This window comes from Jaculus jaculus, chromosome 10 (genome assembly GCF_020740685.1).
Source record: "Jaculus jaculus isolate mJacJac1 chromosome 10, mJacJac1.mat.Y.cur, whole genome shotgun sequence".
Taxonomy (NCBI): domain Eukaryota; kingdom Metazoa; phylum Chordata; class Mammalia; order Rodentia; family Dipodidae; genus Jaculus; species Jaculus jaculus.
Genome location: NC_059111.1, coordinates 76292815 through 76304362, shown reverse-complemented (window position 1 = coordinate 76304362; position 11548 = coordinate 76292815). Strand labels below are relative to the sequence as shown.

The following is an 11548-nucleotide window of genomic DNA, read 5'->3' as shown; positions in this document are numbered from 1 at the left end:
GCATTGCTCTACTGAGGCTTGGAAATCCACAATAATAAAATGATGAAATGGCAGATGCTGCTATTTCTGTGAGCAATCAACTGGCCCTTGACCTCTGAATCAAGTGCCTGGTGCTTTTTCTGTAACTTGTTAAACTATGGAATTTAACTGCTCATTGAATGTTGAGTGAAATCTCATAGTCTTCAAAGTGCTTCTGTTCCATTATCTGTATGTATGTTTGCAGTATGCATGTGTGTGTTGTCATGTGAGTACACATATGTGCACTTTTATATGTACATGTATGTGTATAAGGAGGCCAGTGGATGATGTTGGGTATTTTTCTCAGAGCTCACCAACTCAGCTGGTCTTCTAATTAGCTTGCCCTGAGAATCTCTTGTTTCTACCTCCCAAATGCTGGGTTACAGGTGGTCTATAATGCCCACCTAGAATTTATGTAGATGCTGTGGACCCAAACATATGTCTTCATGCTTGTGTGGCAAGCACTTTACCAACTCGCCATTTCTTCAGTCAACCTTTCTCTAATGTATTAAATGAACAAATAAATTGAATTTTTATCATATAAAGATGTGTTGTTTGGAAGAAGAAAGAGTTTATGTTTAGAGAAATTTTGTAATATCAACATTACGTTTTTTGGTGTTTTTTTTGAGGTAGGGTCTCACTTTAGCCCAGGCTGACCTGCAATTCACTATGTACTCTCAGGGTGGCCTTGAGCTTAGGACATTCATCCTACTTGTGCCTCCTGAGTGCTAGAATTAAAGGTGTGTACCACTGTGCCAGGCTAACCTTATGGCTTTTTAAGCATCTTCTTAAAATTTATATATTAGAGATAAAGAGAGACAAATAGACACAGAGAGAGAATGGACATGCCAGGACCTCTAGCCACTGCAAATGAGCTCCAGATGCATTCTCTACCTTACACCTTGTGCATCTGGCTTGCGTGAGTTCTGGAGAATTGAACCTGGGTCCATATGCTTCACAAGCAAATGCCTTAACTGCTAAGGCATCTCTCCAGCCCAGTGTTTTGGTTTTCTTTTTTTCCTTTAATCAGTGAATATTAAGAAACAGTGTCCCCTAAGCTTGGGATTAGGTTTCAGTATTGAATACAGCAGATCAAGTTGCTTCCCATCCTTCCAACAGAGTAAGAAGGGGGCATATAGTAAGTGAAGAAAATAAGGATGTACTGGTTAGTCTTTTATTTATTTATATTTTATTTATTTTTTTGACAGAGAGAGAGAGAAAGAGAGAGAGAGAGAGAGAGAGAGGCAGAAAGAGAGAATGGGCATGCCTGGGCCTCTAACCACTGCAAATAAACTCCAAATGCATGTGCCGCTTTGTGCATTTGGCTTTAAGTGGGTACTTGGGAATCAAACCTGGGTCAATCTGCATTACAGGAAGGTGCATTAATGGCTGAGCCATCTTTCCATCTGTATTAGTCAAGGTCCCCTAGAGGAGAAGAACCACTAGAATGAATTATCTTTAAAAAAGAGATTTAGGGCTGGAGAGATGGTTTAGCATTTAAGCGCTTCCCTGTGAAGTCTAAGGACCCTGGTTAGAGGCTCAATTCCCTAGGACCCACAGAAGCCAGATGCACAAGGGGTGTATGCATCTGGAGTTCGTTTGCAGCAGTTGGAGGCTCTGGTGTGCCCATTCTCTCTCTATATCTGCCTCTTTCTCTATCTGTCACTCTCAAGGCCCAAGAATCAAGGAACCTAGTCATTGCTCAGTCCATGTGGCTAGATGCCTCAACAGTCCCAATCTAGCACTGAAGGTCTGCAGGTTTCCTGAGGAGTTACTGGTTTTTGATCCACATTGGTCTTCAGTTGATGCTGGTCTTCAATCCACACTGGAAGGCAGCAAGCAGCTCTGGCAGCCAAGTAGAAGGAAAGAAGGGGGTTCTTTTCATCCAGAGCTTCCTTATATAAAGCCCCCCTCTGAGAAGGGCTGCCCATTCTGGAGTAAGGGCTCATTCTGGGGGAAGAACTTCCTCCTTCAGTTAATCCTTCCTGGAAGCAAAATCAGGGACACAACTGAAATGGATTTCTGTGGATTACTAAAGTGATCAAGTTGAGAACACCTTAATTATCACAAGTCCACCCCTTGTCAACTTGACACCAAACCATATCTCCTTTTGTTATATTTAATTTCCAAATGAAAACAGTAACAAGCTCATAATCCCACCTAACATGTCTAACATGGTATAACCCACATACAACCAGAAATGCAAAATCTTACCCACAACACAAAGCAAGGTTCCTTGAGGAATGCTTCATCTCGAATATAAATTCAACACTTAGCTAATTAATATTGGGGTAGATATGTATAAACACTCTGCATCAAGGTAGAACAGAAACATTGCAATTACAGCTCTTATTTTTGTAACTGATCATGTAGCCTTACCTGGTATTTGTAACTAACTTCCTCTACTATCTATTCTGTATTTGTTCCACCTCCAGCAAGCACCTCAGAAGGTCTTGGTTCTTTACCTGGAGGAGTGACCCATATCTTCATTTCTGAGGGAACTGGGCCATTTATCACACTACCTCTATTGCAGTTGTTCATTGACTTTGATAACAGGTCATGGTAACACTAAAATGTGCCCTAAAGGATCTCCTGCATGCCAAACATACTCTTCCTTACCTTCATTGTGGAACAGCAGTTTGATTTCTCCCTGGTAGTCTGGATCAATCACCCCTGCTCCCACTGTAACTCCTTTCTCAGCCTGTTCATTCAAGGGCTTCAAGAGCCCAAAGTAGCCAGGGGGAAATCTTAGCTTCCAGTTCAATGAAATGTTCTTTGTGCCTCCTAGCAAAAGCAGTCCCCTTCTGGCCAAGACCTGTAGGCCAGCAGAGCATAACGTTGTGGGAACAGGAAGCAAAAATTTAGTGGGTCACTTGGGGTGATGGTAAGTGGTCTATTCCCATTTTCACCCTTTGATTCCTGGACCCGTGAATCCGGGCTATAGGAGAAACAGTACCATATATAGGATGCTGATTCTGAGCAGCCTACTGGAAGACACTCCCCTAGCCCTCTAAGCTACTGCCACCTAGTTGGCACTGTAGCTATTTCTTTAAAAGGCCATTACACTGTTCTATTAAGCCAGCTGCTTTGGGGTGGTGGGGCATACTGTAAGACCAGTGAACTCCATGATCATGAGCCTACTTCATACTTCCTTGGCTGTGAAGTGAGCTCCTTGGTCAGAAGCAGTGCTGTGTGGAATACCTTGACAGTGGATAAGGCATTCTGTGAGCCCACAGATGGTAGTTTTGGCAGAAACGCTACATGCAGGAAAGACAAATGCACACCCCGAATAAGTGTATATTCCAGTAAGGACACAAGGCTGCCCTTTCCATGATGGAAGTGGTCCAATATAGTCAACCTGCCACCAAGTTGTGGGCTGGTCACCCCAAGTGATACTACCATATCTGGAGTTCAGACTTGGTCGCTGCTTGCTTAAAAATTTGGCATTCAGCAGTAGACATAGCCAGGTCAGCTTTAGTTAGTGGAAGTCCATGTTGTTGGGTCCATGAATAGCCTGCATCTCTTCTACCATGGCCACTTTTTTCATGGGCCATTTGGACAACAACAGGGGTGGCTGAGGATTGGTGGATTGCATATAATGTAGTAACATTTTTGTTGTTGTTTTTGATTTTCCATGATAGGGTCTCAATCTAGCCTAGGCTGACCTGGAATTCACTATGTAGTGTCAGGCTGGCCTCAAACTCCATTGATCCTCCTATCTCTGCCTCCTGAGTGCTGAAATTAAAGGCGTGCTCCACTACACCCAGCTGTAATCACTTTTCTTTAAAACTAGTAGGTAGTAGATTAGACCCTGGTTCTCCAATTTCTACATTGTTTGGTAAAAGCTTTTTGGTTTGTCACATTTTGGGGTTTTGAGTGTCTGTGTTTGTGTGTATGTGTACATGTATGTTCATGTGTGCATGGGTTGAAGTGCACGTATGTACCTGTACTTGTGCAGGTCAGAGAACAGCTTCAGGTGCTGTTCCTCAGGAATGATATACACCTTGTTTTGTCTATTTGTTTTGAGGCATGATCTCTCATTCACTTGGAGATATGCTGGTAGGCTAGAGTGACAGGAAAGTTAGCCCAGGGTTCTAACTGTTTCTGACTCCCCAGAGCTGGAATTACAATTGCGTACCACTGTACCAAGGTTTTTATTTTTAAACAGCTTTTAAAATATTTTATTTACATATTTATTTGAGAGTGTGAGAGAGAGACACAGAGCGAGAATGGGCACACTAGGGCCTCCAGCCTCTGCAAACAAATTCCAGATTAATGCACCACCTTGTACATCCATTTTACATGGGTATCATGGGTATTAGGGAGCTGAACCTAGGTTCTTAGGCTTCTCAGGACAGTACCTTAACCGCTAAGCCATCTCTCTAGCCCCCATACCAAGGTTTTTTGTTTTGTTTTTTTTTATGTGGGCTCTGTAGAATAAGCTTAGGTTCTCATGGTTTCACGGCAAAGGCTTTACTTTACTTACTGAGCTATCTCACCAATCCATTCTCACCTATTTTTGAAGTGAAAATTCCTGGCTTTCAATATTTTTGTGAGTTTTATGAAAGTTCTCATAAATTAAAGGTCATTTGTTAGGTTTATGTTTGAACTTTTCAACAGTATTCTAATTCATACAGTGTTAGTATATGTTACACTTCTAAGAAATGGTAATCAGTAAAATGTACACTGTGAGGAAAGTATACAAAGGCAGGGTTAGCCTAAAGAAATGCTTCATCCATGGGGAGAGGGGGGCTTTGCTAACAACCAAGAGGCTGATGAAACATAGTCTCTAATACTGAAATAGGTAAAAGGTATAATAAGGAGCTATTCAACTCATTGATAATACTTTAGGTCTGACAGCTAACATGATATACACACTTGTGCAGTAGTGACATTCAGCCTCTATAGGAAACCAACTGTTTTCTGATTGGACACCAGGACCCACTCTATGAGAGAGAACTCATATCTGGTACTGGAAAGAAATCAGAATATCAGAGTTAGGAGAGAGTGGGCGGGCCCACCAAGAATCTCCTAAACAACTTTACATACCCCCTTTAACACAAATTATTCTCATGCTTGCTTGGAGAATCTTTTTTTAAAAAAAAAACATGATAGAGAAAAATGGAGAAAAGCCTAGATTAGTAGATAAGAAAAGAAACCTTACTGCTCTCCAAGAGACTTGCCACCTGTCACACTTCTGCTAGGGCCAGGAGAAATTGCAGAGGAATGATGTCATGATTACTGCTGTTACTGTTGGCCTGACAACCAGCCCCAGGGTGATAGTGAACACTTAAAATAATCAAAACCTATGCAAGCAGAAATCCAGAGGCTACAAAAAACTCAACACTAAAACAGATTGCCAAAAGGCCTGCCATGGCCCAGGTAACTTTGCAGAAGAGGGGACAGGAAGATTGTAAGAGCCACAGAATGGGTAGGAATACCTGATGCACAGTTTCCCCTACTCCATAGGGACTGACTGAGGCCTTCATGACCCCACAGTGAATACCAAAACTCTACTGAGTAGAGCCCCAGAGTGGTGGAAATTGGACTGAGGGTACAATAGTGTATGACACATTATAGTATATATAAAATAAAATTTTTAAGAAAGGTTGACATAAATTTCATGTCAATTTCCATGCCACAACTAGGGGTGTTGGTAGCTCTGAGGAAGTCTCTTGTGATGACAGTTTGAAAATGAATACATAATATAAATCTTTCTTCCCTCTCTCATACATACCTGAGAATGGGTACTAGAAAAGGGAAATGTTCATATCTTTTGGAATCATGAGCTATGGTCTCTGAATCAATACTAATCTTTACAAACGTAAAATATGGAGTCCATAATAGAAGCTAATGGGGTCAAGATTGAAAGGAATTTTGCCCGGAGTATATCTCACATGAGGCACTATATGCTTGCAACTAAATCATGTGGCTAATTTTGTATTTCTGAGTATAAAGTGGACATAGGTACAGTTAGAATTTGGCAAAAGCCCCCACTGAATTTCTGGCTTCTGGAGTCACAGTCATCATCCCAGAAAGCTGCATACACGAGGACTTGAACTTGACTCCAGTTCCCATGTAAATGTCACTGGGTGTGGCAGCATGCACCAGTAATCCCACTATGGGAATACAAAGATAGCAGAATCCCTGGAGTTTATTGCCTAGCCTATCTGGTGAGATTCAGGACAATACAAGACCCTGTTTCAAAAAGTGGTGGATAACACAACATTCCCAAGAATAGCACGTTAAATTTTCCTTTGGTTTCCATATACATCACACACATTTTACACTTCTTCACAAACACACACATGTGGGACCACACATATATGAACATGCATAAACACACACAAACACCACACACATAAAAAATAAGGATGTAGACTGGTGGCACAGAAATCTAAGACTGCTGAGTTAGTAAGAATGTGGAAGGTTTGTAAAACTTCTGGTTGGGTTTACTGCCATATGTCAAAAAACACTTTGCTATATTTATGAGCTTAACTATTAAGATCAAGCAACCCCCAAAATATGCCTACTCAGATCTCCCTATAAACCAGTACAATCTCAACATTTTCAGTTTGATTATATGCCAAACTTATGTGTTGCAAACCAACACTGGATTTCTATGAACTTAAGATTTTAACTCATAGAACAAGAATAAACCACTTGCCTGGGAGAACATTATATGTATAATTTTAACTTATACATCCCACTTATTACTTTTTAATATTTTCATACACAGTTGAACTAGATTTTTTCCCCTTGGTAAACTTTTTACTGTTTTAAGAAATAATTAGTAGAAAATATGACTAGTTTGTCTCATGGAGAAAAGATCTAAATTTGCTAACCTTGCTTTCCCTCACTCCCCATAAGTACTTCTTATATATTTTATTTGCAAAGAATATCCCAACTTCTTGCAACCCTACTTTTTATGCTTATTTATTTCTGTGCATCAGTATGCATGTGTATATGTGTGTGCATGATGTGTGTATGGGCATGCACATGACACAGAACACATGTGGAAGTCAAAGGACAACCTCTGGGTGTCCCTCCTCTCCTTCCACCTGTTTTTGGGACAGGGTCATTCATTGTTTTGCTGCTGCTTGTGTCCTTCCAAGTTCTATTAGATGTGTTTCCATTGTCATAGGCAAGTTGTGATTACAGATGCACACACTCCATGTTGTGTCTGGCCTTACTTGGTCAGTAAGGAGGATCTAACTTGGGTTGGCAGGCTTACAACCAAGTGCCTTTAACTGCTGAGCCATCTCTCTAGTCCTCAAATTCTTTCTTCTGCACTTGTTATTGTCTGTAAATCTTCTTTTCTCACAAGTGATGCTGTTTGAGCACTATTATTATCCTAGTTGTTTTAACAGCAACATAGGAAGAGAGCATTTTGAAGGCAACTATAATACACATACATCAGAGATCATGAATTAATGTCAATATATTCAAACAATCATTGATTATTTTGAATACTAGTCACTAGGAACATATGTAAAAAGTAGTATTTCAGAAAGTAAAATGTTAGTTTTCATAATCACCATGTGTTACATGATGGACATAATGTAGCTATTACAATATATTCATTTAATTGATGCTATTTTTTACTTCATTTTTAAAATAGAATCCACAACTAAATCACACATTCTCATTTGTATAGCTTTTTAAAACCATATATATGGGTTCTGGTAATGAAACTTACTTGGATAGGGTATATAAGAAACCTACAAAATCTGCAACTAGTTTAATGATTTAGGAGTCAGAGAGTATTTAAAAACTTCTGGGAAACAATCTATCCTGGAACAAACAAGAACATGTACAGCATTTTGAGATCATAAAATCAAAGCTCTTAAGCAAAGAGAAACTTTCCATTATTGAACAGTGCACCACATGCAAATTTTGAAATGTGGTGTAGTCACCCTGATTGCCATGGTCTGGTCAAAATAGAAATGTGCAAATTAAAAGTTAATGCTAATTGTTGGTTCAGAAATGCACATTGATCTATACCAATAGCATTTTTATGGTATTTTATTTGTAAGAAAAAAAATAATTTCCAACATTCATAAACTAATGCAGGTTGTGGAACAAAAAGGAGAAACATGAACTGAAAGAAAGTAACAGAAACCCACCCGAGCTGGCTGGGTACAGAAGAAAAAGGCTTTCTAATGAGCCCTCTGATGCCTTTGCGGTCCTCCTTTTTCACAGTGAAGGCAGCAGGATCTAGTCTATACTGGTGTCAGGGTTTACATGTAATCTTCTGGTGTCATTGAATACAAATCTCAGTGAAAATCATGGCAATAGTCAAGAAATGAGCCCCGTTTTTCAATGCTGGACAACATAGTGAAGAAACATCATAAGAGTTTGAAAAGAAGACAGTTTTTTCCCTCTGCTAGGTGGAAAGATTTTCTTTTTCTTTTCCTTTCACCAATTTGACAATGATATAAAAATTTCAAACTTGAAAGATTCCTCTTTCATTTTGAGCCAGGGTAGTTGATCTAGGCTTTAAGAATAGCTTCCTCTAATGGTGTCAGTGTGGAAGAACAGAAAAGCTTTCTCAGAGGAAGTAGCTAGTCAGTTGCTGTTTGGGCAAAGTGTAATGTAAAGAGAGTGGGACCATCCGGAACCCTCCTCCTCTGTCTCCCTTCTTCCACCACCTCCAGCTGCCTTTTCCTTAGACTATGGCTTGAGACTGAGAAATAAAGGAATGGACCTGGCAGAAGCATGTGACAAAAGCTCGATGGAAAAGTAACCTGACTACAACACTGACTCTGTAGCTCACAGCTAATTAATCCCACAATAGAATGTGACTTGGCTAGTTGTATTTTGAATGTCCTCATGTGGCCTCTCTTGACGGGCCTTGCCACTGAGGGTTTTAAGCTTTCACCCTATTTAATATTCATGTCTAAAGAAGAAAGGTGCCTTGGGATATTAAGAATTTTTTAAAAATTGGTCCTTTAGGTTTAGATTATAATGGAAAATTCAACAGCTATAGCTTCTAGAGACAAAGGTGAACAATTCGCATTCTGGAAGTAAACGATCAACTATATGCCGAGCAGGAAAAGACATAATTATGGAACAGTGGGATGGCAGTATGGTTAGGTAAATGGCACCCATAAGAAGTTAAGGTCCCACATGATGTGTTTCCTTAGGAGCAAAGTTCTTCAAAATAGAAGTCTCATTTCAAATGAAAGATTTGGTTTGGATTAAGGAGGTAGAATTTGATTTTTAAATTTTTAAAAAGTTGATGATACTCTATTTAATAGAACATTGACCCCTTATGTATATAGATTATTTTCTATTATTTGCACTTAACACTGGTGAGCAGATTCAAAATTTTCTAAGAATTTTCCTCCTGATATTTCACAAGTGCTTCTAATTCTGTTCAAGCCTGATTCTGGATCTATAGCAAGAAACAGGCACAGTTGCAGACAGATCAAATATGTGTTTATGACATTTTCTCCCTGGTAAAATTTTAGAAAAGCTCCCAGAGAATCTGGAGGGGCACTACTGATTAAAAAACACTGGGAGGATAACTTAGAATGGATATTTTTCAACTTTTTTTATTCTAGGAAGAAACATTTAGGAAAATGCTTTCTTTCATTTCTTGATTTTTTTTTCCACCTCCTACATTTTGAATCTCCAAATTCTTTCTTAGTAATATCCATGGATCCACATCTATCAGTGGTGTCCTACTCCAGACTATCTTATTTGTCTCACAAAATAGGTTAAATGTGATTTGTCCCTGGGTTTGACTGATGAGAGGGCAAAGCTTCTCAAAAATGGTGTCATTGTTAACTTTCAAACACCGTGTTCATTCTTCTACAGCACATTGCCTGAACATCCATGTCAAATGAATTCCAACTTCCAAAACAAACATTCTATGAAGTCCTTATCTCAGGATGACTCAGTCCCAGGCATCCAGTCAGCAGCTACCTACAGATTGTGAAAGCCAAGCATATCTGTTCTGTGCTTTGTAATATTAGGTAGCTTTGAATATTTCTTTTTTGTTCAGATAGATGGTAGTAATGAAAAAAATAACCCATGATACTTTGGGTATAGAACATGTATCACCAAGAACCCAGTGTTAAAATAAGTATACCCCAGGGAAGGTTAATACCTAAATTCAACTCTGTGTTTTAAAACTTTTAAGTGCACTAAATTTTCCTGGTAAGTTTTCCTCATTCTGGCACATGGCAGGCAGAATGCTGGGAAATCTGAACTTTAAAAATTTTAATAGGCAACTGAGTGTGGAAAAGGTTTAGGAACTAGAATGGTTTCCGAGTGCTATAACATGAGGAAGCAGAAGGTTAGCATCCTAGACTTTGGGTTAAGCCTGGCTATTTGAGAAACAGGGCTGGACATGTCACATAGGAGGAGGTGTGTTTGGGGCATGACAAATGTACTAAATATAAACACTTATGGCTTCATATGCTTTGGACAGAATAAAATGGAATGGAATTTCAGGTCAAAGATATTTTCTAATCAAAAGTACCTAGTGCTTGCTTTGGCAGCACATTGTACTAAAAATTGGAACAATACAGAGATCAGCATGGCCCCTGTGCAAGGATGACATGCAAATTTGTGAAGCATTCCATATTTTCATACATGCCTTTGAGCAGAAAACCCTGACACCAGAGCAGCAGACCCAAGAGTGGCAGAAATGAGGGATCCAGGCTTATGCAGTCATTAAATTATGAATCAGAAAAGAAGTATCTCAGATTTCAAGGAATCATAGCATCATTATCTCTAATTTTGAACTTTGAAGATAAGAAATCCAGATCTTAGTGATAGGAAATGAAGCACAAATTGTTTGGTTTTATACATGGTAAATGTTTTAGCATGCAGTTTCTGTTTAGTTCATTGAAAAGGACCTGAAATTTAATAGTTCTTGTCATCTAGAAAGATAGAAAGATAAATGAGAAATAACTAGATGATAGATAGTAGGTAGATGACATATAAGTGACAGATGACATATATATGTGTGTATGCATGTATGTGTATATATATGTGTGTGTGTGTGTGTGTGTGTGTGTGTGTGTGTGTGTGTATGTATATGTATATAACTTTTGTCATCTATGACCCACTTATATTTTTATTTGAATGAGCTTTCTGATTTTTACAGATGTGCATCTTTGTCCACATGCATGTGTGTTTGTAAGTGTGTGAGTGTTATGCATAATTCTTCCTTAATAATATTGTTTGGTTAAAGTTGACCTAAAACCACATTTTTCTGTGGCTAAATATTTAGATTTCAACAAGTTTTGATGAATGGAAGTTCTCATTTAAGATAACAGATAACTAATTCTTCATATTCTACAAATGCAATTTCAGGCAGTTTTTTTTTTTTTTTTCCTATTTACTGGTGCCAAACACACTGGGCACCCCACTCACATCAATGAGAATTCCAGCACAATAATTTGTGTTATTTTTTTCAATTTTATTTATTTTATTATTTACTTATTTATTTGACAGTGATAGAGGGAGAAAGAGAATGGGTGCTCCAGGGCCTCCAGACACTGCCAATGAACTCCAA

At 38.9% G+C, this 11548-nt stretch overlaps 1 non-coding gene across 1 annotated transcript; it reads left to right on the top strand.

The window, feature by feature from the left end:
* Window positions 1–10510: 10510 nt before the first annotated feature.
* LOC123464202 lies at window positions 10511–10616 on the top strand. Its single transcript, XR_006639441.1, has one exon. It is a non-coding gene; the product is annotated as a U6 spliceosomal RNA (small nuclear RNA).
* Window positions 10617–11548: the final 932 nt, after the last annotated feature.